Raw genomic sequence first — 27761 nt, forward strand, 5'->3', positions numbered from 1 at the left:
CCCTCTTAGTTTGAAATAGTGTCTAACAAATGTAAAGAACAAGGCCTCTATTTAATATAAATTGCATACAAAGAACCCTCTTAGTTTGAAATAGTGTCTAACAAATGTAAAGAACAAGGCCTCTATTAAATATAAATTGCATACAAATGAATCCTCTTTGTTTGAAAAAGTGTCTTAACAAACTTAAAGAACACAGCCTCTATTAAATATTAATTGCATAAAAATGAATCCTCCTAGTTTGAAATAGTGTCTTAACAAACTTAAAGAACAAGGCCTCTATTAAATATTAATTGCATACAAATGAACCCTCTTAGTTTGAAACACTGTGTCTTAACAACCTAAAGAACAAGACCTCTATTAAATATTAATTGATTAAAAAATGAAACCTCTCAGTTTGTGAAGTCAATTTCCTTAACACTTCAATCAAATGATTGGCTTGGATAAGGCAATTTGTAAATGGCTATTATTACTGTCAGCAAGACATATTAGAAATCCTTTTGAACACTAGCAAGTCTTGCTAGTGCTGTACCAGCTGTATGGAAAAGGTGTTAAGTCTTGTTTGTTCAGGGAAGTATAAACATAATTATTTTAACATCAAATTGCAGAAGTTTGGAGTACAAACACAAGTAATTGCTTTAAAGCGCCATAAAACTTTAAAAACGTAGCATGCATCGTCAAATATAGAAATTTCCATTTCCATTTTTGTGTGAATAAGTGCTGTGTTCAGAAGACTGATATCTTTGTTTAGATTGTAAGAATATGACATGAAGAACACTAACATTAATGTCTACAAATTATTGCATTAGTTTTCATTCAAGTAATACATTACAACATTTTATGGATGCAGTTAAATGAAAGAGATTGTTACAGATAGTTATTGAACGTTACAGAACTTTTATATTCAATTATAATGCTAACAATTTTCTAGAGACACATAAACACAAAATCTGAGACAGATTCAGAAAAGTTTTCAATATAAGGTTATACACTGTAACTCCAATATAATGTGGAGAATCGGGGTCCAAGCCACGCAACTGCGTTATAAACGGACAGCGTTATAAGTTTTGAGCTGATTTATTGCAGGGGGATATAAAAACAGGTAAAGTATAGCCTATAATATAGGTCCTGTGTATTGCCATGCTGTGTTGTCATCCGCAAATACTTGCATATAAACCGAATAGAACGATAACGTAATACATACCGCTTTTCTAATGTGCACATGCATCCGATAATCCAATATAATTACAACATCAATAACGAAAAAAATAATCTTTAACATTTATGACGAGAAATATGAGATTCATAAACACATCCATATAATGCAGACGCCAATTTTCAGAAAAAGAGTACAGTGCATTATGGGACAGAGCTTTAATTGGGCGAGCGACTTTAAATTTAGATTGAATGAAATACGACACATGTACAAAGAAATGTTTTATTGCGTCATACGCGTCATGTAAAAATCATGCTTTCCGTGGACTTTCTGATAAATGGCAAAAATTACAGTGAATCTCTGTTAAGTATACCGCGTCAGCACGTAAATAAATCGTAAGGATTATTTAATTTATTATTCGTACACGTACAGAAACACCAGAAACATTAAACATAAACAAAGATCTTTTTATTTATCAAGCATGTATAGCATATAATAAACGATAACACTGTCAAAGTTTATACAATAAAATACAATACACGATACATACAAAACATTAACAGGTAATTCATCTATTTGCTATGAAATGTGAAAAATTCCGTCATCTTTCTCTGCTTTTGCACGAGTCTCTGGCTGCGGCTCGTGCAAGGGCGATGATGTTGCGCAGATGACAGGTCTGAGCCGATGTTCCGTCAGCAGAGGTCTCCAGCCAGCAGAGACCTTCCTCGAGGCCTCTGACGATGGAAGACATTGCAGGTAGCGGTTCCATTTCTTCTTCTTCGTCGTCGTCGTTCTCGTCTGCCTCTGTACAAGCACCGGTAGCGTTAGCCACGATCTCCTCGTCGGTAAGATGCGCTGTGGTTGCGAGCTCATCGTCTATCTTAAGCCACTGATCGATTTCGTCATCCATCATGCCAAACGCATCGCGGGATTTGTTGACATTGACTGCCGAGAAGGAGTTGAAGTCTGCAAGGTGCTTCTCTGCCTGAGAAACGTCTGCAGCGCTGAATCCTTCAAACTCCCCATTTGTCGAGCTGTCGTCGGCTTCATTGCTGCCGATCGCGTCTCCTAAGGCCCTCGGCCAACAGCCATGGATGGTTTGCCTTGATACTTCTTGCCAGGCGCTGTCGAACATGTAGATCGCCTCTTTTATCGTCAGCTTTTTCAGGAAATCCGGGAGGCTGAGGTCACCCCTGGCTGTCACTGATCTGACCAGCTGGCGCCAGTATAGACGTTTCGAGGTCGCAATGATGCCCATGTCCATCGGTTTGATTTTCGACGTTGTGTTTTTCGGCAAGAATGAGATAACAATCTTCTTGTCATTGGAACACAACGTCTTTGGGTGGGCCCCGCAGTTATCTAGCAGCCTTTGCCGGGAGCCGCTGTTGACGAAGGTGACGGCAAACGGCAGGGACAAAGTGCCGATGGAACCAGTTTTCAAAAATGGCTGACGTCATCCACGCGTTTGCACTGTGGTCGTACACCACGGGCAGCATCTCCATGTTCAGATGACCAATGGGGGTAGCTTGTGTGTTCCTGTACTGTTTGTACACAGCAGAATGGTGACACGGTTCTTCGCCTGTTTGAACCCCAGTGTCTTCTGGTCATCTGTTCGCTTGGCAAGGGTTCGGTCTGGCATCATCTTGAAGTAAAGGCCGGTCTCGTCCGCGTTATATATCTGTTCTGGCCCATACTGGCCTTCGTCAATGATCTTTTTCAGGAGCGGCGGATATTCGGTTGCGGCCGCTTTGTCCGCGGATCGCTGTTCTCCCCTGATACGGACTTCGTGTATGTCTTGTCTGCTCTTGAAGTTTCGAAGTCAACCGCTGCTGCCCTCGAACCCTCCTGCACCAACGCCGTGTATACGTTCGTGGAAGGCCTTTGCTTGGCCTTGCACGATTGGCCCCGATAGAGTGTTTCCTTCACTCCGCTCCTGGTTGAACCAGTCTATCATGGCTTTTTCAAGTTGAGGATCTTTTGCGGTACGCTGGCGTTTCCGCTGTGACCCTTCGCAGTCCATGTCTGCCAGACTTGGTCGCAGTTTCGACTCATCTTTTAACCAACCACGCAGAGTAGATTCTGCGATGTTTAGGTCTCTCGAGACCGTTGCCTGCGCATCTCCACGCCGTAGCCGGTCAACTACATTCAATTTCTCCGCAATTCTGTATGCCTTCCTTTTTCGTGATTCCATGTTGCTGTACTCAATAATCAGAACGATAATGAATGTCACCAAAACTTACCCTGTTTTATACTTACTGTGCGCAGTATATTTCACAGCTGCTCCTTTCATATGGACAAACTGCAATCAAATCAAAGTAAAAATGTTTTAATCGTTTTGAATAACTTTAATTTGATAATTATTCCACTTGCACTTACCTTATTGAAAATAGCGCACTGAGCCGCTCTGGTAGAGAATACATGTAATAAACACTGACTCGCAAGTTTTCACACCTTTATTGACCTTTATTGACATTACACAAGAGATTAACACCAGTTAGCTTTCTCGTGTCGTTTAACTTCTAATCGATTAAAATCGGTTAAACGGACGGATAAAGCAAGCAGGCTGTGATCGCCGCCATCTTTGAATTTTCTGAAAATACATGAAGATGCATAACATTGATTTGAATCAGAAATGGAAGGTTGGAGAAAAAACGGGATCCAAGGACCCCCCAGCGTTATATTGGACACAGCGTTATAACGGAACGCACTATATTGGAGTTACAGTGTAAATTGGTAAAATAAATTACATTTAATGTTTATTGTTAAATTTCACAACCAAGTTCTTGTAAAATGCATAACCTTGATTGGTTAATTTGCATCAGTTGTAAATAAGATACACTGATATTGCAATTGTCATATTATAGAAGTTTTGTTTTTGTGTTAGAAATTAATTAACATAATCAAGAAATTTATTACGCTTAGCATCTGTAAACCTTCAAAGCACCTGTAGTCCTGTGCCAGAGGACATTGGTATTACAAGATATTTTCAGTAAAAAAAAGAAGAAGATATTTTCAGTTGCCTACAATAACGCTATGATTTTCTTCATTGACTGCAAGGCAAAGACTTATTTCTTAATTGTGTCAAGGCCACTTAGATTTTTAATTAGTAAGAACTAGGATGTTCTCCCTTGGCAGAGACATCCGTAAGGATACTTCATTAAAAGCTTGACTATTTAGTAGACATGTTCACAGAGCCCTTCTGGCAAGGAAGGACGCTGTCAAGCATTTTCAACAAATTTAACGGAATCTGATTAGCCCCTCGAGAGATAACGACGTTGGCCATGGTGGACAAATGTATAAGTTCATGTGTCATTAAACACTTGCTAAAATCAATATGGAAGACCTCAGAATTTGTGGTCAAATGGGACAAAGTCTCTGTGCCTGAGATTGTTGGCTTTCTTTATAAGAAGCTGTTACTGCATTTATTGGAGAATTTTCTAATTAAATAAGGCACTTAGTAATCTTCCGGACAAGTTTCTGTGTGAATAAACAGTGAAACAAATGCATTCGTGGTTGTATTAATGAGGTTGATGGAATTACGATTCTTAGAAAGTTTGTCATGAACTGGAAATGCCATTACTTCTGTCTGTTTTAGTTACAGTTATAAATGTGTAAGGTGCAATTGAGATTGAAATCATTTAAAAGTAATTTCTGAGTGTTCCTACTTTGATACCAATGCCACGGTGCCTATACCACGTGACTTTTTTCCGATCTGTGTTGGGAGAATAAATGTGTATAGGCACCATGAATGTAGTCCTGTTTTATTTTCATTTAAGCACATTCAGATTACTTTTTTTCCATTATGAATAAAAAGTAGGTCCATACTATGTAACAATATCTGTGTGTATACAATAATATATAATGCCACTCTATTATTTCTTGGATAAAGATTCTAAAGCAATTTAACATTTTGTGAGAACATATCCTAGCAGTTTTTACCCTTCAAGACTTAAAGAAATGTTTCAAATGTGGGCTGAAATTTCTTTTTAGGCCAAAAAAAAAAATAGTCTTGGTTCAGGGAACCCGACCGACCCTATTTTTTGCCCCCGACCCTAACGATTTTTTTGGTCCATGGAAAAAAATCTGATGGCGAAAATGCTAAAATCTCGTAAAATTTCATTGAAAACATCCACCATTTAAATCTGGATTGGGTTTCTATATTTTTCTCTTTGTTTCAATGAAAGTGTTCGCAATTTGAACAGTGAACAAAAACCGGTCTGCACCTGTATACGAGACATCGCTTGACCTTATTGTTATTGAAGTGCGCATGCTAGCTGGCCAATCAACATTGAGCTCTCTTACACATCAAATGACGTTGTTGAATGAAATGTAAAAATGGGTGGAGCTATGGAGTAATATTCGGTCATTAATGCGCAGATACTGTGCACTTTGAATACACAGTTAATATTGTCGTCTGCAAACAAAATAGCGGCCGGTCGCAAATGTCGTATTATTAAAGATTAAAAATGAAAAGAAGCGTGACAATAATTTAATTATTTCCGTGCTGTCTATTGATCTGAATTTAAAAGTGATAATTAAATAATTAGTTCTATGTCGATGATGTTACAACTTTCTGCCAATTTCCGATCGAAATGAAAAGATGATTATTAATTAATTTGTTTGTTTTACTCGCACACTATGCTAACTGACAGCAGCGTATTTTAATCAAATGAAAATGTGAAAAACACGCGCGGTTTAATTGTAATTAAAGTTTTGAATTTTTAACACATAGGAAGAGTCATTCATCTAGTCTACTATAAAAATGGAAGTAACCACTTTGTCTCTACAGTCGCTAACATGGCGTCTTTAACCTTAAAGAGTCATAACAAAAAAAATAAAAATTAAAACACAAAACACTAGAGCATTCCAAGAGTCATGGAAACTTGACAACAATTGGCTTCGCTTTGATAATGAATCAAAATCAATGTACTGTGAGGCCCTTAGCCTGTACAAACCAATAGCAACATTCAAATTTATGTACACTGCTCACTTCCTGTGTGATGCGCTCAAACCCATTGCCATTTTATCAAAAAATGTACCAGAAGAAAGACTTGTGCTATTCTGAGGTTACCCTTCTTTTGACAGCCACTATTCAGACTCTTGAGCACCTGTCGGAGACTAGGTCAGGTCTCATGATGAAAAAAATTCTGAAGGTCACACCCCAAACACCAGAGACTGATAAAGATGGCGTGTTCACTTTTGAATATGAAGGTCACACTATCACAGACAGACAAACAAAAAATGGTTGGCTCAAAGAAATTTTGGGCCAGCGCTAGCCCTGAAGAAGTGCATAAAGAGCTAGGAATATTGAATAATATACAACGACTAAATACCACATGTGCAATGTTAATCATTTGGTCAGTGTTTAAACAATCATGGGTGCATTAACTGACCCTGAAATCAGTCGACTGGTAAAAAAAAATAAAAAAAAAATAGAAAAACCTACCTACCCTCCTACATTTTTCTGGCCATGTTCCCTGAACCAAGACTATTTTTTTTTTTGGCCTTATCAGAATTTTACACCAATTATCAGTATAATGAGTCTGATTTATTATAAGTTAAAACTAATTGTTGATACAATGTAAGAGGAAAATACAACATCACAATGGCAGCTGTCTTATTATATGGAGATTGATTCTTTCTTGTTTCAAGCAGATAATCATTTTGAAGCACTTTTAATTAGTTTTCAGTCCCATCTTCTGTGCTTTGCCCTTCATGGGCCTTTTTTTTATGCCCCCAATGGAGGGCATTTAGTGATCGCACTGTCTGTCTGTCTGTCTGTCTGTCTGTCGGTCCGTCCGTCCGTCCGCCCGTCACTTTAAAAAAAAATGCTCATAACTTCTATGTCGCTTCAGTATGCATGTGTATATGGACAAGGCCTTTCCATACGCACAATAAATTTTGACCCCTTTGACCTTGACCTTGAACTTTGGGTCCGCGTTTAGGTTTTCGAAATCTGGGTTTCGGTTTCGAAAAAAGCTCATTACTTCTATGTCGCTTCAGATGTAACCTTCATATTGGTATGCATGTGTATATGGACAAGGCCTTTCCATACACACACAAATTTTGACCTTGACCTTGAACTTAGGGTCTGTGTTTAGGTTTTGAAATCTGTGTTTAGGTTTCGAAAAATGCTCATAACTTTTATGTCGCTTCAGATGTAACCTTCATATTTGGTATGCATGGGTATATGGACAAGGCCTTTCCAAAGCACACAATTTTTGACCACTTTGACCTTGACCTTGAGCTTAGGGTCCGCGTTTAGGTTTCAAAATCGGCGTTTAGGTTTCGAAAAATGCTCATAAGTTCTATCAAAGCGGTTTCCTATGGAAACAGCTCTTGTTTATTTTTATTAGCTCATCTATTTTTTGAAAAAAAATTATGAGCTATTGTCATCACCTTGGTGTCGGCGTTGGCGTCCGGTTAAGTTTTGCGTTTAGGTCCACTTTCTCAGAAAGTATCAATGCTATTGCATTCAAACTTGGTACACTTACTTACTATCATGAGGGGACTGGGCAGGCAAAGTTAGATAACTCTGGCCTGCATTTTGACAGAATTATGTGCCCTTTTTTTACTTAGAAAATTGAAAATTTTGGTTAAGTTTTGTGTTTAGGTCCATTTTATTTCTTAAGTATCAAAGCTATTGCTTTCATACTTGCAACACTTACTAACTATCATAAGGGGACTGTGCAGGCAAAGTTATGTAACTCTGACTGGCATTTTGACAGAATTATGTGCCCTTTTTATACTTAGAATATTGAAAATTTGGTTAAGTTTTGTGTTTAGGTCCACTTTATTCCTACAGTATCAAAGCTATTGCTTTCATACTTGTAACACTTATTAACTATCATAAGAGGAATGTGCAGGCAAAGTTATGTAACTCTGACTGGCATTTGGACGGAATTATGGGCCCTTTATACTTAGAAAATTATAAAATTTGGTGTAGTTTTGTGTTTTGGTCCACTTTACCCCTAAAGTATCATAGATATTGCTTTCATACTTGGAACACTCGCAAACTATCATAAGGGTACAGTAAAAGGACAAGTTGCATTACTCTGGTTGTCATTTTTACGGAATTATGGCCCTTTTTTGACTTAGTAACTTTGAATATATGGTTAAATTTTGTGTCTCGATCCACTTTACTTCTAAAGTATCAAGGCTATTGCTTTCAAACTTCAAATACTTTCATGCTATCAAGAGGTTACTGTACCTGGCAAGTTGATTTTTACCTTGACCTTTGAATGACCTTGACTCTCAAGGTAAAATTATTAAATTTTGCTAAAATTGCCATAACTTCTTTATTTATGAATAGATTTGATTGATACTTTGACAAAACTACTCTTACCTGACATACCACAATAGACTCCACCCAAACCATACGCCGTGCCCTCCCCCCCGTGAATCCTCCCCCCCCCCCTAATTTTTTTTTTTTTTTTAAGATCATCTCACAAATGACCACCACACCCTCACACTTTACCCCTCTCTCCCCCCAATTTTTTTTTTTGAAACGGCTAAAAAACAAAAATAATTTTTTTTTTTTTTTTTTTTTGAAAAACTGTTCAACCATCGCACCCAAGAATCCCCTCCCCCCCACCCACCCCCCCCACCCCCCCCACCCCCCCCACCCCTGAATTATTTTTTTTTTTTGCATTTTTTTCCGCATTTTTGGAAGATAGTGTAATAAATGTTCACACCCCCACACTATACACCCCTCTTCACTCCACCCCTCCCTCCTTTGTTATTGAAATTGAGAGTCCCTTCACCTTTAAAAAGAAAATAGATGAGCGGTCTGCATCCGCAAGGCGGTGCTCTTGTTTATTTTATAATAAACGTTATAGGAGCAATTGATTTCTTATTTGGGTTGACATCTTACTGTATTCACCAGGTATAACTCGCCCCCATGTTTTACGCGCATGCGATTTTTTAAAGCCAAAATGGAGAAAAAGAATTCGTAGCCAAAAAAACCCTGAAAATCGGACCGAAAATGGTCACCATTTTTATATTGCGCAATAATTTATTCCGAGTTTTTCTAGCGCTTTAATTTGTGTTTTAAAGAAGGGAGCATTTATACGATCAGGAGCATGGGTTGCATAGCACTATATTTTAGAACATTTTTAGCTCACCTGATTGCTTAGGTGAGCTTTTGTGACTGGTCTTTGTCTGTCTTCTGTCCGTCCGTCTGACCGTTGTCCACATTTGTTTGTAAACATTCTAGAGGCCACATTTATTGTCCGATCTTCATGAAACTTGGTCAGAAGCTTTGTCCCAATGAAATCTCTGTCGAGTTTGAAACTGGGTTGTGCCGGGTCAAAAACTAGGTCACTAGGTCAAAAAAAGAAAAAACTTGTAAACACTGTAAAAGTCACATTTTATGCCCAATCTTCATGTAACTTGGTGAAAAGATTGGTTTTATATATATCTCAGATGAGTTTGCAAATGGTCCAGATCGGTCAAAAAGCATGGCTGCCGTGGGGGGGGCAGTTTTCCTTATGTGACTAGAGAGACACCTTGTGATCGAACACATAGAAGTTACATTTTTTGCCTAATCATCGTGAAACTTAATCAATACATTGGTTTTATTGATTTTCGGACAAGTTGGAAAATGGCTCAGATCATTGAAACATACTTTTTAGCTCACCTGATTGCTCAGGTGAGGTTTTAGGATTGGTCTTTGTCCGCCATCCGCCTGTCCACATTTGGTTTGTAAGCAGTCTGGCATTCACATTTCTCAAGTATTCTTTATCAAAGTTGCTGAAAGATCTCAGTCAAGTTTGATAATGAGCAAAATCACATAATTAATGCCATAACTATTGCCCTTAGATTGTCCAAAATTAATGTTCATTACGTTATACAAAATCCTTGTAAACACTCTAGAGGTCACTATTTTGTTTCAGATTTTATGAATATTGGTCATAATATTTATGTTTGTAAGCAAAGTTTGATGTTTGGTAAGGGGGGTCAACTCAAAATAAAGGTCACCAAGTCAAATCTTACAAAAACAAAAACACTCCATACGCTAGAGTTTTGGTTCAATAATGATGAAACTTGACCAGGATGTTTTTCTGGACTATATCTAGGTCAAGTTTGACGTTTGGTAAAGATTGAATGAACCGACTCCTCTCAGGTGAGCGAACTAGGGTCATCTTGGCCCTCTTGTTAAGATTATTATCTCGAGAATATGATGGGGCTGAAAAAGGCGGTTGTTGTCATAGTGATAGTCTGGGAGTTGTCTATTCTCATCTTCTGTTGATGTCTCGTGCATTAAAACCTTCGAATTCTTCATCATCGGTGTCGCTGTTGAAAAACTTCCTCATCTCCTCGTCAGTCATCCTGGTTGGCGTTTCTTTGTAGTAGCAGACTTCTGTGGTGTCTTTGTTGTCTTCATCTGTGTAGCAGACTTCTGTGGTGTCTTTGTTGTCTTCATCTGTGTAGCAGACTTCTGTGGTGTCTTTGTTGTCTTCATCTGTGTAGCAGACTTCTGTGGTGTCTTTGTTGTCTTCATCTGTGTAGCAGACTTCTGTGGTGTCTTTGTTGTCTTCATCTGTGTAGCAGACTTCTGTGGTGTCTTCGTTGTCTTCATCTGTGTAGCAGACTTCTGTGGTGTCTTTGTTGTCCTCATCTGTGTAGCAGACTTCTGTGGTGTCTTTGTTGTCTTCATCTGTGTAGCAGACTTCTGTGGTGTCTTTGTTGTCTTCATCTGTGTAGCAGACTTCTGTGGTGTCTTTGTTGTCTTCATCTGTGTAGCAGACTTCTGTGGTGTCTTTGTTGTCTTCATCTGTGTAGCAGACTTCTGTGGTGTCTTTGTTGTCTTCATCTGTGTAGCAGACTTCTGTGGTGTCTTTGTTGTCTTCATCTGTGTAGCAGACTTCTGTGGTGTCTTTGTTGTCTTCATCTGTGTAGCAGACTTCTGTGGTGTCTTTGTTGTCTTCATCTGTGTAGCAGACTTCTGTGGTGTCTTTGTTGTCTTCATCTGTGTAGCAGACTTCTGTGGTGTCTTTGTTGTCTTCATCTGTGTAGCAGACTTCTGTGGTGTCTTTGTTGTCTTCATCTGTGTAGCAGACTTCTGTGGTGTCTTTGTTGTCTTCACCTGTGTAGCAGACTTCTGTGGTGTCTTTGTTGTCTTCATCTGTGTAGCAGACTTCTGTGGTGTCTTTGTTGTCTTCATCTGTGTAGCAGACTTCTGTGGTGTCTTTGTTGTCTTCATCTGTGTAGCAGACTTCTGTGGTGTCTTCGTTGTCTTCATCTGTGTAGCAGACTTCTGTGGTGTCTTTGTTGTCTTCATCTGTGTAGCAGACTTCTGTGGTGTCTTTGTTGTCTTCATCTGTGTAGCAGACTTCTGTGGTGTCTTTGTTGTCTTCATCTGTGTAGCAGACTTCTGTGGTGTCTTCGTTGTCTTCATCTGTGTAGCAGACTTCTGTGGTGTCTTCGTTGTCTTCATCTGTGTAGCAGACTTCTGTGGTGTCTTCGTTGTCTTCATCTGTGTAGCAGACTTCTGTGGTGTCTTTGTTGTCTTCATCTGTGTAGCAGACTTCTGTGGTGTCTTTGTTGTCTTCATCTGTGTAGCAGACTTCTGTGGTGTCTTCGTTGTCTTCATCTGTGTAGCAGACTTCTGTGGTGTCTTTGTTGTCTTCATCTGTGTAGTAGACTTCTGTGGTGTCTTTGTTGTCTTCATCTGTGTAGCAGACTTCTGTGGTGTCTTTGTTGTCTTCATCTGTGTAGCAGACTTCTGTGGTGTCTTTGTTGTCTTCATCTGTGTAGCAGACTTCTGTGGTGTCTTTGTTGTCTTCATCTGTGTAGCAGACTTCTGTGGTGTCTTCGTTGTCTTCATCTGTAGGGGTGTCTTATTGGCAAGGTCTTCCCAGATAGCGTTATCCTCGGTCCTGCTGAAATGCAGCATTTTTTAAATGCATTGACAATAATATTGGGGTCAAGTTCCTTCCACGCATCAACTATCCATTGGCAAATCTCCTCCAATTCGGGTGTCCTCATCTGCCCTGTTGCAGTAAACCCTTGGTGTACCTCTGGTTCCAGCGTCTCTGCAACATGACCTTCATTGATTTGTTTACTGACACATCAAGTGGTTGCAGGACGCTGGTAAAGACACCAGGGATGATGGTCAGGGTGGTCTTGTTTTCCTCTTTAAGGAGGCGCAGCAAAGTCAGGGAACAATGACACTGGAAGGCATCAAGGCCGAGGAAGCTGTGTTTGGAGAAACCACCTGGTCGTCTACCCCAGACCGTCTTTACCCAATCATTGACCAGGTGGTCATCCATCCATCCCTTCTCCTGCGTCCTTATGATTATCCCAGCTGGCCATTTGACGCCCTTTGGCAGGGTCCTTCTTTCAAAGACAACATAAGCCCAACAAGCTGACCCTTTGAAGTCTTTGGTTTCAAGGAGACTGGCCAGTCGTCACCCCTCCATTGGAAGCTCCACAGTGGACACAGCTATGCCCCTGTCGCGTCTCTTTTCTAACCAGGACAGCAGCTGCTTCTTAATCTCTGGAAGCTGACCTGCGCTGCGCCTGCTTTGTTCGGGAAGTTTCATCAGGCTGCCCTTGTCCCTACGCCATTCCCGCACAGAGGACTCGCCGACATTATACTCACGGCCAGCTGCTCCATTGCCGTGAGCTTCAGCATACTTGATGACATAAGTTTCTGTCTGACTGTGTGAGATTGACATACACGGCCTATTTTGAACAAGGATGGTCTGTGACAATTTAAAAGATGTATCTTGTATATAGGGGCTGACAATTTCAAGATATAGTGGGGCTGACAATTTTCAAGATAAAGTCGGCCCCGGGGCTGACAATTTCAAGTATTCTTTTTGCGATGTTGTAAATACAATAGCAAGGAAACGTTAAATACAACACCATTGAACGTTCAATATTTATACACACTAAGTTGCAATTGCATATTTTCATGTTTACATGTGTCAATTAGGGTTTCAAATGCCAATTTGTGTCTCAAATTACTCAACAAGTCAATTCACAAATTGCTCGATGAAAGCTGTCAATTATGAAGTGCAAAAAGACCCCATTCACACCTACCGTAACACACGAAACACAACTCCTTCACACCTTCCTTTATCTGCTTTTATTTTATGTTGACAACAGCCCATAAAAAATGCGGTCAATAAAGAAGTGTGAAAACACCAACAAAGACAGGTCTTTTTCATATTTAATTTATGTCCAAACTGTTACTACCCTATTCATACCTACCCGCTATTTGTTGTTTCGACAACGGCCCTTCAATATATAACATTATAGGTTTTAGTTTTCTGCAAAAAATGGCGTCTTTTACTTAGATTTGCGATTACGAAATGGATTTGTCAAAATTTAGCAACCAGGAAAGCGTTGTATCAATGTATAACACGCACCAAATTTTTTAATTAAAATTAGGAGCTAAAAAACTGCGCGCTATAAGTGGTAAAATACGGTAAGAATTCAAAGTATAGCTGTGAGATATGAAAGGATCTAGATCAATCTAGATTGAGATCAATCTAGATCTAGATCAATGTATGATGCAGGTATGTAATTTCTAGGTAGCTGAATACTTTATTGCATAATGCTGCAAAGTGCAGTTTTGACATCATACAGGTTTTGTTATGACTTTTCAGGAAAATATTAATGCTAATTGAATGTGGTGCATGACCATTCGGATGACTCATGGAGGCTGAAGGTAGAAAACACTTGTGCATTGCTTTTCGATTTTGATAATGATAACTAATCTCTCCAGTTGTAATTGCCAATGTTTCTTCCCAGTTATTGATTCTGATTCACTTTCATGAGTTTCATTGCGCTGCAAACAACTTCCATCAATATTGAATTATTTTAGTTTCAAGTACCCAACTTATTGTTTTCATAACTTCCAAATTTGAAATTAGTTCCTCAATCAATTGCTGATATTATTAATGTCAGTGCTGTTTTATAATCTGCATTATTTTGTTCTATAGTTTCCATTTTAATGGTTGTTTATGATGTAATTTGTTGTTATTTATTGTCTGACGCTGAAACATGAATAGCCTGATTGGTTTTGTCTTAAAATCCTGCCATCTTTACAATTATTGGTTCCAAGGATCTGGGGTGGTAATTTAATGTACCAGTATTTTATTGCCTTAAAAAGTACTAAATTTGTTTGCTCATATAGTTATTATTTTAGGATATATTGCCCTTTGTTATTTTTTGTGATTAAATTTTGTCCAAAGCATATCTTATCAACTTAATACTTCATTTGTGTTTTTTTTTCACCATTATGGGAATGGGTTCAGGTTCCTTTGGATTAGGAAAATTTGCCGCGTTTTGACTAACATCGGGAAATTAGTGTTGTTGTTGTTTTGCTAAAAAAATACTCAAAATTGAGAGTACAAGTGTTTTCAGTATTATATTTACTATGGTTGAACTTATATGGATGGGAGATAAAAAATAATAATATTAAGATCTAATAATAATAATATTTTTTTTAAACCTTCTATTGGGAATATTGAGCTCCTATTTGGGAATGTATACTTTTTGTCCCCTACCGGTGAAACCGGAGGGGACTTATGGTTTGCACTCCTTCTGTCTGTCTGTCAGTCTGTCTGTCAGTCAGTCTGTCACATTTTTCTGGATCCTGCGATAACTTTAAAAGTTCATCATATTTTTTTCATGAAACTTGAAACATGGATAGATGGCAATATGGAGATTATGCACATTGTTTCATTTTGTTCCTGTGTCAAAAATTATGGTTGCTATGGCAACAAATATTTAACAAAATTTTTTTTACTGACAATGGTGGAGTTTCACCGGTAGGGGACCATATTGCTTGGCAATCTCTTGTTTCTATTGGGAATGGGGCCGATTACCGAACCCAATTTTGAATGAAAAAACAACACTACTCATAGATAGTAAAGTAGATCTCATTTAATGGGTGTGTATAGTGTACAAGAACCATTAATCTCGTTCCACTTTTTCTAGAATTATTGCCCTTTGTTAATCATACTTAAATGCTTTCACAGCATTTTCAATTGTGAATGTTCATTTCGAAATTGTGTCAAGACATGTATTTACATCAAATGAGCTTTTGGGAAACCATTCTTGAAGATGAACTGCCTATGCAATCTGACAAAGCGACATGCACAGGGTATTTCAGACACTGCAATCTCTTTTTTTCTCTTCAAAATTTTATTTCATGAATCATAAAGAAAAGGATCAGTACCTTTACAAATATATGCAAGGACAGTTTATTAAAATTTATTAAGGATTTTGTGAATTTTTATGGTCAAAGTGTTAAAAAAACAAATAGGTGGGAAATGAAAGCAATAGGATTATTGTTGTGGGTAAAAGTCTGGTGTAGATTTACATGCATGTAAATATAATATTCCAAAATTTGAGTTAATGAGTAAGTTTTTACTTGCTCTTAGAGTGAACGTGAAAGGAATATGGGCTTGAAACTGTGAAGTGGACATAGCCTTACAATTCACTTCTCTATGTAATAATGCACTCTCTAACTATGGATAATGTAATGTTTGGCGAGCCGATACATCTCTGGCAATGTATTGCTATTGTGTCAGGGAAATTATTGCCAAAAAACAACAACACAAAAGCTGTCTTTACATTGTATTTGAAGAGGTCGATCTGTCTTGGCGATAATGTTATTAAAACTTGGGGTTTAGCCGAGTACGCCAGACCTGTTTCCCCCCACAGCACAAAACCATGCCAAAATGATATTACATAAATAGAAACTAAATAGCTGGACATCTGATCCATAAGTCACTATAAAATTTGTCCATTACAAAAATACTGTACGAGTCTAAATATCAATTTGGCTCGAGTGCTTAGCATCATTATAAGGACATGGACTTACCTCATAAACTTACAAATACATACTCCAAAAGATTGTCAGCTATACCTTAAAGACTGAAATTCCTAATTTGTAGTTCAAAAAGTTGTATTTCAGTGTTAATGATAATTATTCCCTTTGTATTTTTGTTTAGCAAATGTATTACTTGACTTGAGTTACTTCCCTTCAATGTAGTATTTCATATGCGGCATTTGGCATTGGTATCACAGTAAAATGTCATCAAACATTGTGAAATGTACCACATTAATTTTGACGAGGTTTATTTTTGTGATCATAAAAAGCCCTATTATTTTCAACAAACTGTTAATTATATTTGAATTTTGAAATAAATGCAAACTTTATGTCCCTGAGATCTTGTAAAGCAATGCGTCTCAAATTATAACCATTCCTTGCCGTTTAGGTTCTCTGATTAGCTGTAGATGATTAAATACTCTCTGTTAAGGTCAAGGTAACATCATGAGAGAAGCTTGAAACATTTGTATTCTAGAGATGGGATTCACAACTCAGTAAACATTTTTTTCCCTGCTAATTGACTTCAGCTACAAAAAAAACTACTCTAAATCTTGCAGGTTAAGTATTTTTATTGAACTTAGAGTGACCTCCTTTGGATATTCATGCGACTCAAGTTCATATAACAATAAAAAGTTGTTTGTACCTAGCAAATTGGTCAGTTCTGAATAAGGTATGTTGAATCCTGAGGAACAGACAATGATTATGTATTTTGATAGTTATATTTCTGACTATGGAGTTCAGAAAAGGTTTAAGGAAATTCTTAGTCAAATACTCAAAGTAAGGCTTTAAAGCAATTTCTATGCAATTTCCATTGAAAATTTGCTAAAATATATTAAATTGAAAATTATAAAATATACAAAATTTCAACACGTATGCACATTTTTCATGTTGAACAGCATAGAGGAGCTGGTGAATGGAACCAAAAACAAGAATGGCGCAGCAAATTGCCGCTTTACGTTAGATCTTTCTTTATACATGTATGTTTGCAATACTAAGACTTAAAGGGGCCTTTTCACAGATTTTGGCATTTTTTAACTTATTCATTAAATGCTTTATATTGATAAATGTAAACATTGGATCGTAAAAGCTTCAGTAAAAAATCAAGAATAAAATTAAAAAAAAGGAAAAGAACATTGCCCGGAACAGGTTTCGAACCAGTGACCCCTGGAGTCCTACCAGAGTCCTGAAGTAAAAACGCTTTAGCCGACTGAGCTATTCCGCCGAGTACACATACTTGACGTATTTTATACCTTATATAAGCAATCTTCGTAGTTTCACAAAATTTAACGACAAAAACAGAACTCTCCAAATTATTCAATCGTTTCGCGTTGCAACGCTTTATAATTTTTAGGTTTTAAAATCGTCAAAAGATGCATATAATGGCTATATTAGACCATGGTAAATGTTCAGTATTACTGTTTCCTCACAAATATCATAACTAAAATGAAAATTTGCTAATCTGAAACAACTTTTTTCAATTTTGTCAATTTACCAAAGCGTGAAAAGATCCCTTTAAAGTTTATTAAACAAGAAATAGTAAATAACACTGAAATAAGATGCTGATTGGCGTATTAAAAGCAAAGTTTTGTTGTTTTTTAAAAGCCATTTATTTGCTTTGAACTAAGCAAACCTCATGCAGTTGCTTTTTTTGTGTTCAAAATCGGGTCTGCTATTTGGCCCCATTCCCAATATAAAAAAGTATATACTTTTCCCAAATGGGACCTAAAAATTCCCAATTGAAGGTTTCCAAAAAAAAAATTTTTTTTTAGATCTCAACATTTTGTTCATCATCCATCCAGCTATAGAAGTTCAACCTTAGTAAATATAATACTGAAAACTCAAAATGGTGAACAAAATCACTGCTCATGTGGATTGGGGTTGCATGAACAAGTAACATTAACAAAAATTGATACTGGGAAAATACAGTTATTTTAAAGCCAAAATAAATTTCTGTTTTGCTCTTCTAAGCAAAAACTTTGAAATATTATGCTACTTAAATCTGCTATATTTAGTAAACAACAATCACAGCATGACCAAATTATCTTTGTTGGATACTTTAAAGGACAAAAAGTGAAGAAATACTACTTTTTGTACCCACGTTTTAATTAAATAACACTGGTGCAGTGGACTAAAATCAGATTTGAGGTCGGCTGTTTTCCACAGTTTTAATTGCAGTACAGTTAGGATAGCTCTGAGAAGGTGGATGTATTGATCAGGATTGGCAGGGACTCTGCGCCTGTTTGGAATGGCCTGCAGTGAACATCGAAAGGAATTGTCATAAACGCTTGTTGTCATATTGGACAGTGTTTGCCAGAATAAGTGGAATAAGTTCTCGAGTTTTTTTTTGTAATATCAGGGATACTGTTTCAGTTCTGAAGGTGTTTAGTGGGCACATACTTTGTGAGCTTGTGCTGGTAAAGGCATGTAATTAAAGATGTGATTGTGTGGGGATATTCAAACTTCTAAGTAAAGAATGGAAGGAAATGCACTAAAATGCACAAAGGTTTAAATACATCTGAAAGAGCATTTTTTTAAATTTTATTTATATTGACAATTAATTATTATAATAGATGGGAGATGTTGAACAAGTATCAAGTAATATATTTTAAGGATTTAAAACATTTAAATCCTGAAGGTAAAGGTTATAATTTTTCTGTAACATTATAAAATACAACTTGTAACTTTAATTGGCATAAAAAAACACCCTAAACAGTTCCTTGGCTTAGAAATATAAAATTTCTCTTCATTTGGAAGCATTAATCTTATGCCTTCTTGCTATTAGAATATTTAAATAGCTATTATGAGAACTGCACATTCAGATTTGTCTTCCTTCAATGAAAATCATTAGGGGAGGAGGATGGGTGTGAACAGATTTATTTGCTAAGAAACACAGGTACCCAATTTTCATACCAATTTTCAGTTTCAGTGATAATGAATTTGCACACAGTTACAGTTTCGGGGTGTAGAATGAAACTGGTGTATCTATTTTTATTGAGATTTCAGATATGTTTCACACTCATCCCTCTAGATTCACCACCCTGCAATTAGTAAATATTGCAGCGTTAAAAGTAAATATCTTGGAAAAACAATATTTTCAATTACTTAAACATGTGATCTGCTTGCTAAGGTCATGTGTTGCACATGAAAAGCAGGACCTCAGATCCCCAGGTTAAGATGGCAATTCAAAGTCCAAATGTTAAATTAAGGAATAAGTACCTTACACAGTGTTTTTTCACCACTTTGGGAATGGGGCCGGGTCCCTTTGGATTGGCAAAAATCTCGTCTTTTTCACTAATATTGGGAAATAAGTGTTAAAGATTTTTTGCTAACAAATACTCTAAAATTTAGACTACAAGTTATTTGAATATTATATTAACTTAGGTTCAATTTACAGAGCGTGACTGGAGATGAATTAAATGTGGATTCTAAGTAGAATTATTTTTTTTGTAAACCTTGAAAAATATATACGTTTTTTATTGGGAATGGGTCCCCCTACTGGACCCAAATTTGAACGAAAAAAAAACTGTTACACTTTGTCCAGAGCATGACTTAAGTGTCCACATAACTTGGCAGATAAGTTGGCAAAATTGATTAGCATCATGGGAAACATTGTGCGCAAGAAACTGGTCATTGGGTCACACAAGGTCAACGTTCCAAGTCAAGGTCAAAGCTCAAACAGTATAGAGTAAATTAAGAATTTAGAAATAATTCTCCGGTAGTTACAAGCATACCGCGTTGTATACTACAGCCAAGTCCTTGGGTGGTAGGTCAATGGCAAAATATAAAGTCAAAAGTAAAGTAAGAAAAATTGAGGCTTTGTCCATTCCTTATATGAAATTTCTTTTTGATGTAAAAAATTATTTAAATCTCACTGATCTTTGATTTAACAAAGAACAAAAATAGCAAAAATAGCACCCTACTTTGATAGCATGCAGAAAGAAGTCACGAAGCTGAGCAGGGCATAGTTCAATAAATAAGTTTTCATTCAAATTGTACAAATATTGATCAATAGTGTAATAGAATCAAAATATTTTTCACCATATTTATCGGTCAATGAACAACTTTTTTGGTTCTGAGGAATAGCTCATAATCAGCTGGGACTAACGCCAGCATGGTTTATTGCTACCCATCAAAACTTAGAAGCATTGTTTTATTGATGGATAAACAATGATAAACCAATTGTTTTTCTATATTTAAATAATTGACTGTATTTCATTTCATTTAGTGTATAATTGAAGATTCTTTAACTGGTTTAATATCCGGTATTTTCATATCAATTTAATTTTCTGGAGTCAGTGAACTCTATCAGATCTGGTGTCAGCCAGACATCATCTTGTTGAGTTATTGATGCCTCATTGGTGGATATGGGTGATAAATAAGTAATGTTGTATCTTGCAGTTTATCACCTATTCTCATGCACAGGAAGATGAAGATCAGGTCCCTGAAGTGTTTATTCTTGAGTGGCTGCACATGGTTTGGAAATTAAATGTCAGGATTTTCCTATTTAATAGTATCAGATGCAATAAGTTGACTTGTGTTTCATGTGAGCAATAGGTTGTACATTTTATAAATTTTTCCAGATTTATACCTTAATATTTGATACACAGAGACCTTAAAACCTTGTGTGACTTTGTAGTGTTTTTTTATGCCCTCGAAGGCATATAGTGATCGGACCGTCTGTCTGTCTGTCTGTCTGTCCTTCCGTCACACTTTGCGTTTAGGTTTCGCGTTTAGGTTTTGAAAAATGCTCATAACTTCTATGTTGCTTCAGATAGCAACTTGATATTTGGCATGCATGTGTATCTCATGGAGCTGCACATTTTGAGTGGTGAAAGGTCAAGGTCATCCTTCATGGTCAAAGGTCAAATATATGGCTTCAAAGCGGCACAGAAGGGGTCATTGTGTTTCTGACAAACACATCTCTTGTTTAGTTCAAATTTGGGTCGGGTAGGGGGACCCATTCCAAATGGAAAAAAGTATATATTTTTCCCAAGTGGGACCTAACAATTCCCAATTAAAAGTTTCCTTTTTAGCTCACCTGAGCGATAGCTCGGGGTGAGCTATTGTGATCACTCACCGTCCGGCGTCCGGCCGTCCGTCCGTCTGTCTGTCTGTAAACAATTTGTAAACATCTTCTTCTTCTAAACCATTGAGCCAATTTCAACTAAATTTCATGTGGAGCATCCCTAGGTCATGGGACAAAAGAATTGTTAAAAAAAATTTGATCACATAACCAAGATGGCCGCCATGACCATATATGGTAAAAACCTTAAAAAATCTTCTTGTCAGAAACCGCTCATCAGATTTTCAAACAATTTCACAGCGATGACCTTTGAAGGCTCCCCTGAAAAAGTTGTTCAAAGAAATTTGATTCATCAAAAAACATGGCCGCAGGAGCTCGTTGAACTTTGCATGTTTATTCGTTTTTGCCTATTTTGTGAAAACTTTAAAAAATCTTCCACATTTTTTGTCCGATCCTTTCCAAATTTGCACAGTGTCTTTATATCAATGAGGACACGAACCCTACAAAAAAATGAGCATTATTGGTCCATGAAGTACAGAATTACCTCCCCTTGAATTGAGAAAATGGTGTTTATGCAATAAAGTCCAAATTGTTCATCCAATTCTTTCCAAACTTGTTTATATATCAGATTAAAGAGAAGAAAATTTTCTTTATTATGGTTTTTCTTTCATGAAAATCCATAAAGGATAAGTGTTATTAATCGTTGCTTAATTAATGAACAATGAGAATTATCGGTATTGATTTTTTTCCTGACATGCCGTCTCAGATATTAACCGCTTTCAGCTGTAGACTGTGCATCAATACATTGCCGTGTTATTGACCTGAAAAATTCATACACAGTCGGCATTAACACCGGTCATCGAGACAAATTACTGATGTGAAAACAAATCGTACATCGTAGAGGATTAAATAAACAATTACATCTGATTAAAGATTAAAGATTGCTGCCGATTTAAATAAATTTGAGTACTTTTTGCGTATATTTGATGCCGTATGGGAAGCTGTGTTTAGACTTAAGTTGAGAAAAATGGCAACGAGATACTTGCCTGTTGGTAGCTAAAGAAACTTCAGCGTACAGTTTATAATGGGTGGCCATTCCCCGCTGTAGTCTACGGGCGGGTAGTGAACTGGTTGAGAAAAGTGGAAGCTTGTGGAAAAGCGGTTTGAGAAGTTTGTAAGAAAACCCTGAATTATCAGTCTTGTGGGAAGAAGGCATTGCGTCTCCACGCAGAGGGCCCTTATCACATAAAGAATATAAGAACCATCAAGACCAACCAGGTAGGGTTTTTATTTTTTTAAACTAACACCCCGAATTTGGTCGTATTTTCTGTTGCTAAAGTTTACTGTTGAGGTTGTTTTGCATCAAAAATCGGCAAGATAGATCTAGCAAATTTGCCAATTTTTATGTCCCCCACTATAGTAGTGGGGGACATATTGTTTTTGCCCTGTCTGTTGGTCTGTCTGTTGGTCTGTCTGTTTGCGCCAACTTTAACATTTTGCAATAACTTTTGCTATATTGAAGATAGCAACTTCATATTTGGCATGCATGTGTATCTCATGAAGCTGCACATTTTGAGTGGTGAAAGGTCAAGGTCATCCTTCAAGGTCAGAGGTCAAATATATGTGGCCAAAATCGCTCATTTTATGAATACTTTTGCAATATTGATGATAGCAACTTGATATTTGGCATGCATGTGTATCTCATGGAGCTGCACATTTTGAGCGGTGAAAGGTCAAGGTCATCCTTCAAGGTCAGAGGTCAAATAAATGTGGCCCTAATCGCTTATTTTATAAATACTTTTGCAATATTGAAGATAGCAACTTGATATTTGGCATGCATGTGCATGTCATGGAGCTGCACATTTTGAGTGGTGAAAGGTCAAGGTCAAGGTCATCCTTCAAGGTCAGAGATCAAATATATGTGGCCCAAATCCCTTATTTTATGAATACTTTTGCAATATTGAAGATAGCAACTTGATATTTGGCATGCATGTGTATATCATGGAGCTGCACATTTTGAGTGGTGAAAGGTCAAGGTCATCCTTCACAATGTCAAGGTCATCCTACAAGGTCAAACACCATATAGGGGGATATTGTGTTTCACAAACACATCTTGTTTTTTATTAATAACGTATGATTCATTGATTGTGAGCTTTTAAAACATTTTGAACTTTGAATAAAGCATAAATCAGGAAAAGAATTTTAACAGTAATTGAAAATACGATCAAATACGCCATTTTTGCTGACTGGGACAGGTCTTTTTTAGTTAAATAAAATGTTTTATTGTCCCCAACATATGAGCCCAGCAGCAAGAAATGTTTTTTTTCTTACTTTTTGTAAAACAAATATGGGCAACCTACCGTAATCCAAATTCTATTTTTATCGATTAAATGGATGATTATTGTCTTGGAATCATTTCAAAGTAATACAGCCGAGTTTAAAATTATTATTTTGTGCTATTAAACATTCATTATTTCTTAAATTATTTGCTAAATATTGCTTCATGTAACCGTTACATCGTCAAATTTGGGTCACACCAGGATACAATTATTTAGCATTCAAACAACGATTGGGATAAAAACTAGGGGAACCCATGCTGAAATTTTCAATTTTAACTGTTTAGCAGAAGCCACCATACCCAATTTTCTTAGGTGTATGTGGAGGCTTCTGGCAGCATGATTCTGTGAATATAAATGGTGACATTTGATTCTGCATTAATTAAACATGTATTATTGACTTTTTTAAAGTATGTGTGAAAAATATATTTTGTAACCACTGTTACAGGTTTTATCTGGTTCTTCAAAAGCAACACCTGCAGTCGAGTCCATGCCAGACAGAGGGTGCATGTGAATGAATTGCCTTTTGACTAACTTTGTGTTCTTTATCAAATACATGAAGATTTTTAAATATATGTGTATGTTGTTTTTTTAAGAAAAAAGAATCACCAGAACAGGTACAGGCACCCTATAAATGTGTCGAATCCAGGAGCTTCTGGGGGCCTCTGGCCCCCTTGTCCCCTGGACCCACCGAGGGCCCTGCGGCCCCCTGGCCCCCAGCTTTAAGTTCAGGATTTTCAAAATATCCAACTTTGACCCCTGCAAATGCTTTGCTAAAACTTTGGCTACAGTTTCTAAAATTTGGCTACACAAAATTCCATTTGGCTAAAATGTTGGCCACATAATTTTTTGGGCAAGAGGAGCCCTGTTTGGATTGTATTTGGGTCATCTGGGGTCAGCAACTAGGCACTAGGTCAAATAATAGAAAAACCTTGTGTAGACTATAGAGGTCACAGTTTTCATCAGATTTTATTGAAATATAGTCAAAATGTTTGTCTTGTTAAAATCTGGATTGGGATTGACTTTGGGTCATCTAGGGTCAAAAACTAGGTCAGATTAAAAAAACAAACTTTTGTAGACAGTAGAGGTCACAGTTTTCATTAAATCTTTATGAAATTTGGCCAGAATATTAATCTTGATGAAATCTGGGTTGGGATTGTATTAGGGTCATCTGGGGTCAAAAACTAGGTCAAATCATAGAAAAACTTTGTGAAGACAATAGAGGTCATAGTTTTCATATGATCTTAATGAAATATGGTCAGAATATTTATCTTGATAATATCTGATTTTGGATCGTATATGGGTCATCTGGGGTCAAAAATTAGGTCACCGGGCAAATTCTAGTAAAACCTTGTGTAGATGAAAGAGGTCACAGTTTTCATCACATCTTAATGAAATTTTGTCAGAATGTATTAATTAATGAAATTTGGCTTGGGATTGTATATGGGTCTAATAAAATTTAAGTTCATGAAGCAAGGTTAGTCAGGTGAGCGATTCAGGGCCATCATGGCCCTCTTGTTTTAATTTTTTGTTGTTGATAAATCTAAACATGTCAATTATCTCCAAATCCAGCTCTATAAGATGAACCTTAGAAAATATAATATTGAAATCACTTTTATTATCAATTTTAAAGTATTTGCAAGCATAAAATCATCAACATTAATTTCCCATTTTTAGTACAAAAGACGTGATGTTTCCAAATCCAAAGGGACCGGGCCCCATTCCCAAAATGGTGAAAAAAAACACTGCTTTGTAGAGGGCAGGATAGCTCCTGACCAGACTATCATGCAGGCTGTTGTTCAGCTACTCTTGCTGCCTGTAGCATAAGGCAATGACTTTGCTCTAATAATGATAAAAAAGTATTAATCAGGGAGTAGCTAGGTTTCTTTTTAGGCATCCAAGAGCTTATTGATTTTAAGCTACAATTTTTGTAGACATATAACTGTTTGGCAGCGGCATCTATGATGACTTAATGATAGTTATTGTATTTATTTGTTTGGTACCTTCATATATCCTGTAAAGCAATAACAGTTGTACAGTTCTTAAACAACAATTTTCAAAACTGCAAAAAATCAGTTGAAATATGAATTTGTTGTGCCATCATGAGCATGCTGGTCATTTGGGTGATAATTTTGGTGTTTTGAAACTTCCATTTGAACCTAAAAGGACATTTAAAGTACTTTCTTTAGTCAATAAATAACCATATTTGGGCTTTCTCATTAAAAAAATCCCCACTCATTTCTATCAATTATGTAATAATATGTATTTAATATTCTTTTCCTGGTCAATAGATTTTCAAAATGTATTTCTGAAGTTTAGAACTGAAAGAAATATGACTCAAGACAGGTGTCTTTCCAGGATATTTATGAGCTGAAAATCAATAAAAAACCATCGCTCCTGTAATAAGTATTGTCAAAAATCATATTCAAATTTAATAAAGAGGAAAAGTATGGTAACTTACTACAAACTTTAATTGGGCAGCAGGGACTGTCAGAAATTTGATGGTGTAATTTGTTTCCTTTGTAGTAAGGTTAAGCTATAGATATGCCTCTGTTTAAGTTACCATTATTGTTGGTATTTAGTAGTGTGGACCAAGTATGGAAATTCAATGAAGTTACTTTAAAGCTTACAGTTTAGCATTGGCAGTGAAAAACAAAGGAACAGTGATAATTTATACGGTATACTTGCTACATGCTGAAACTAATGCCAATAATAGAGCCTACTAGTTTCTGTGATTTTGAAAATGGATATTTCAGTAAGGTATTAATGTAAAATTTGCTGCTTTTTGTGTGGGATTGTGACTTGGAAATACTTGGACTATGGCAGAGCTCTGTATAATGTATATGTATATGACATTCAAGGAGTGAAAACAGAGATTGTGGTGAACTTGTATATTAAAGCACCTGAGATTCATCTTGATAGGAAGCAAAACATTTAAAATGGAAAATTGATATACCTTATATGGTGTTTGACATTTGAAATATTATAGCAGCTGCAAATACTAAGGAATTATTAGAAAGATTGAAGAAAGAAAGCTTAGAATCAATGCAGGAAGATATATTTATGTAAGAGATTGCCTGCCAGCTGCTATATGGAAATGTACGAGGACATGTTCACAATGAGACCATGGGTGGTGTGGATGCTGGGCCTCGTAGCTGGTATGTGCCTGTGTTGTTGTGTTGGAAAAATACATATGAGCCTTGCTTTGGGAAAATGGGGCTTATTGCATGAGTGTAAAGTATTGCATGACACTATCTGCATTTATTGGATTTTTTGTTTATAAGGGAAGTCTCTTCTTTGTGATAATTCAGTGTAGGCGGAAAGCATTGACACTGACTAGCCTGTGTGTACTGCACAGGCTAATGTGGGACAACACTTTACTCACATACATTTATTCCTGTTTTCCTAGAGTGATTCTCATATATATAAATTGGTCTTGTTGAATGTATCTTATAGAAAAAATTCAGCCTGTGTGCTAGTATCAAAGTCTACTCTTGATTTCTATCTTGAAACAGCTAGATATATTTTCGTTTAAAAAACTCAGTGTATGCAATCGTGTAAGAGTTAGCCCCTCTCAGACTTCTGCCATTGAAAATAACAATGTTTAAACAAGATATATTTAATGTATAAAAATCAACACTGACTTATAGGTATGTGTATGTATTACAATTGTATCTTTTGAAGCAAATACTGCATCACATCAGCAATGCAATCTGAACTGAGCACATTTTGAATTCTGCTACTATGTATATTCTTGTTTTGTATGTCAGTTTGTATAGATTATTAACTTGTAATTAATCTTTTTTTTTTTTAAATAGAAGAAAACTTACAGTTTGTTTCTTTAATTGTTTAAGCATTTATTGAATAAAAATGGCTAATTTGTCAAATTCAATAAATGTTTAAATAATAAGACCTTGTGCAATAAACATTGCATTTAAGTTTTGGGACCATAGAAATGTGAAACTAACAATTAATTCATGGAAAAACACATTATGGTTTTGACTCTTTTTATGCTCCTCCAAAATTTATTTTGGGGGGAGCATATAGTCGCCACTTCGTCTGTCCGTGTGTGCGTCTATCTGTCTGTCCGTCCAAGCACAATTTTTGTCCTGGCTATTTCTCAGCAACTAATGACTGGAATTCAAAGAAACTTTATGGGAAGCTTCACTACCAAGAGGAGATGTGCATATCATCAGCGGGTTCTGGTCGGATGATTTATCACAGAGTTATGGCCCTTTGAAATTTTTGAAATTTTCCATTAACTGTACATATAGTGCAATTCTTGTCCGAGCTATTTCTCATTAACTAATGACCGGAATTCAATGAAACTTTATGGGAAGTTTCACTACCAAGAGGAGATGTGCATATTATCAGCGGGTTCTGGTCGGATGATTTTTC

At 36.6% G+C, this 27761-nt stretch overlaps 1 protein-coding gene and 1 long non-coding RNA gene across 3 annotated transcripts in view; both read left to right on the top strand.

The window, feature by feature from the left end:
- LOC127859995 (protein turtle-like) overlaps positions 1–27761 on the top strand; it is a 266899-nt gene that overhangs the window by 40828 nt on the left and 198310 nt on the right. The window lies entirely within an intron of this gene.
- Positions 22430–27761, top strand: part of LOC127860003 (uncharacterized) — a 60316-nt gene continuing 54984 nt past the window's right edge. Inside the window, exons 1-2 of the long non-coding RNA XR_008039566.1 lie at positions 22430–22613; positions 22760–23057. This is a non-coding gene — a long non-coding RNA (uncharacterized LOC127860003). The remainder of the gene's footprint in view (positions 22614–22759; positions 23058–27761) is intronic.

Source organism: Dreissena polymorpha, chromosome 15, assembly GCF_020536995.1.
Source record: "Dreissena polymorpha isolate Duluth1 chromosome 15, UMN_Dpol_1.0, whole genome shotgun sequence".
Taxonomy (NCBI): domain Eukaryota; kingdom Metazoa; phylum Mollusca; class Bivalvia; order Myida; family Dreissenidae; genus Dreissena; species Dreissena polymorpha.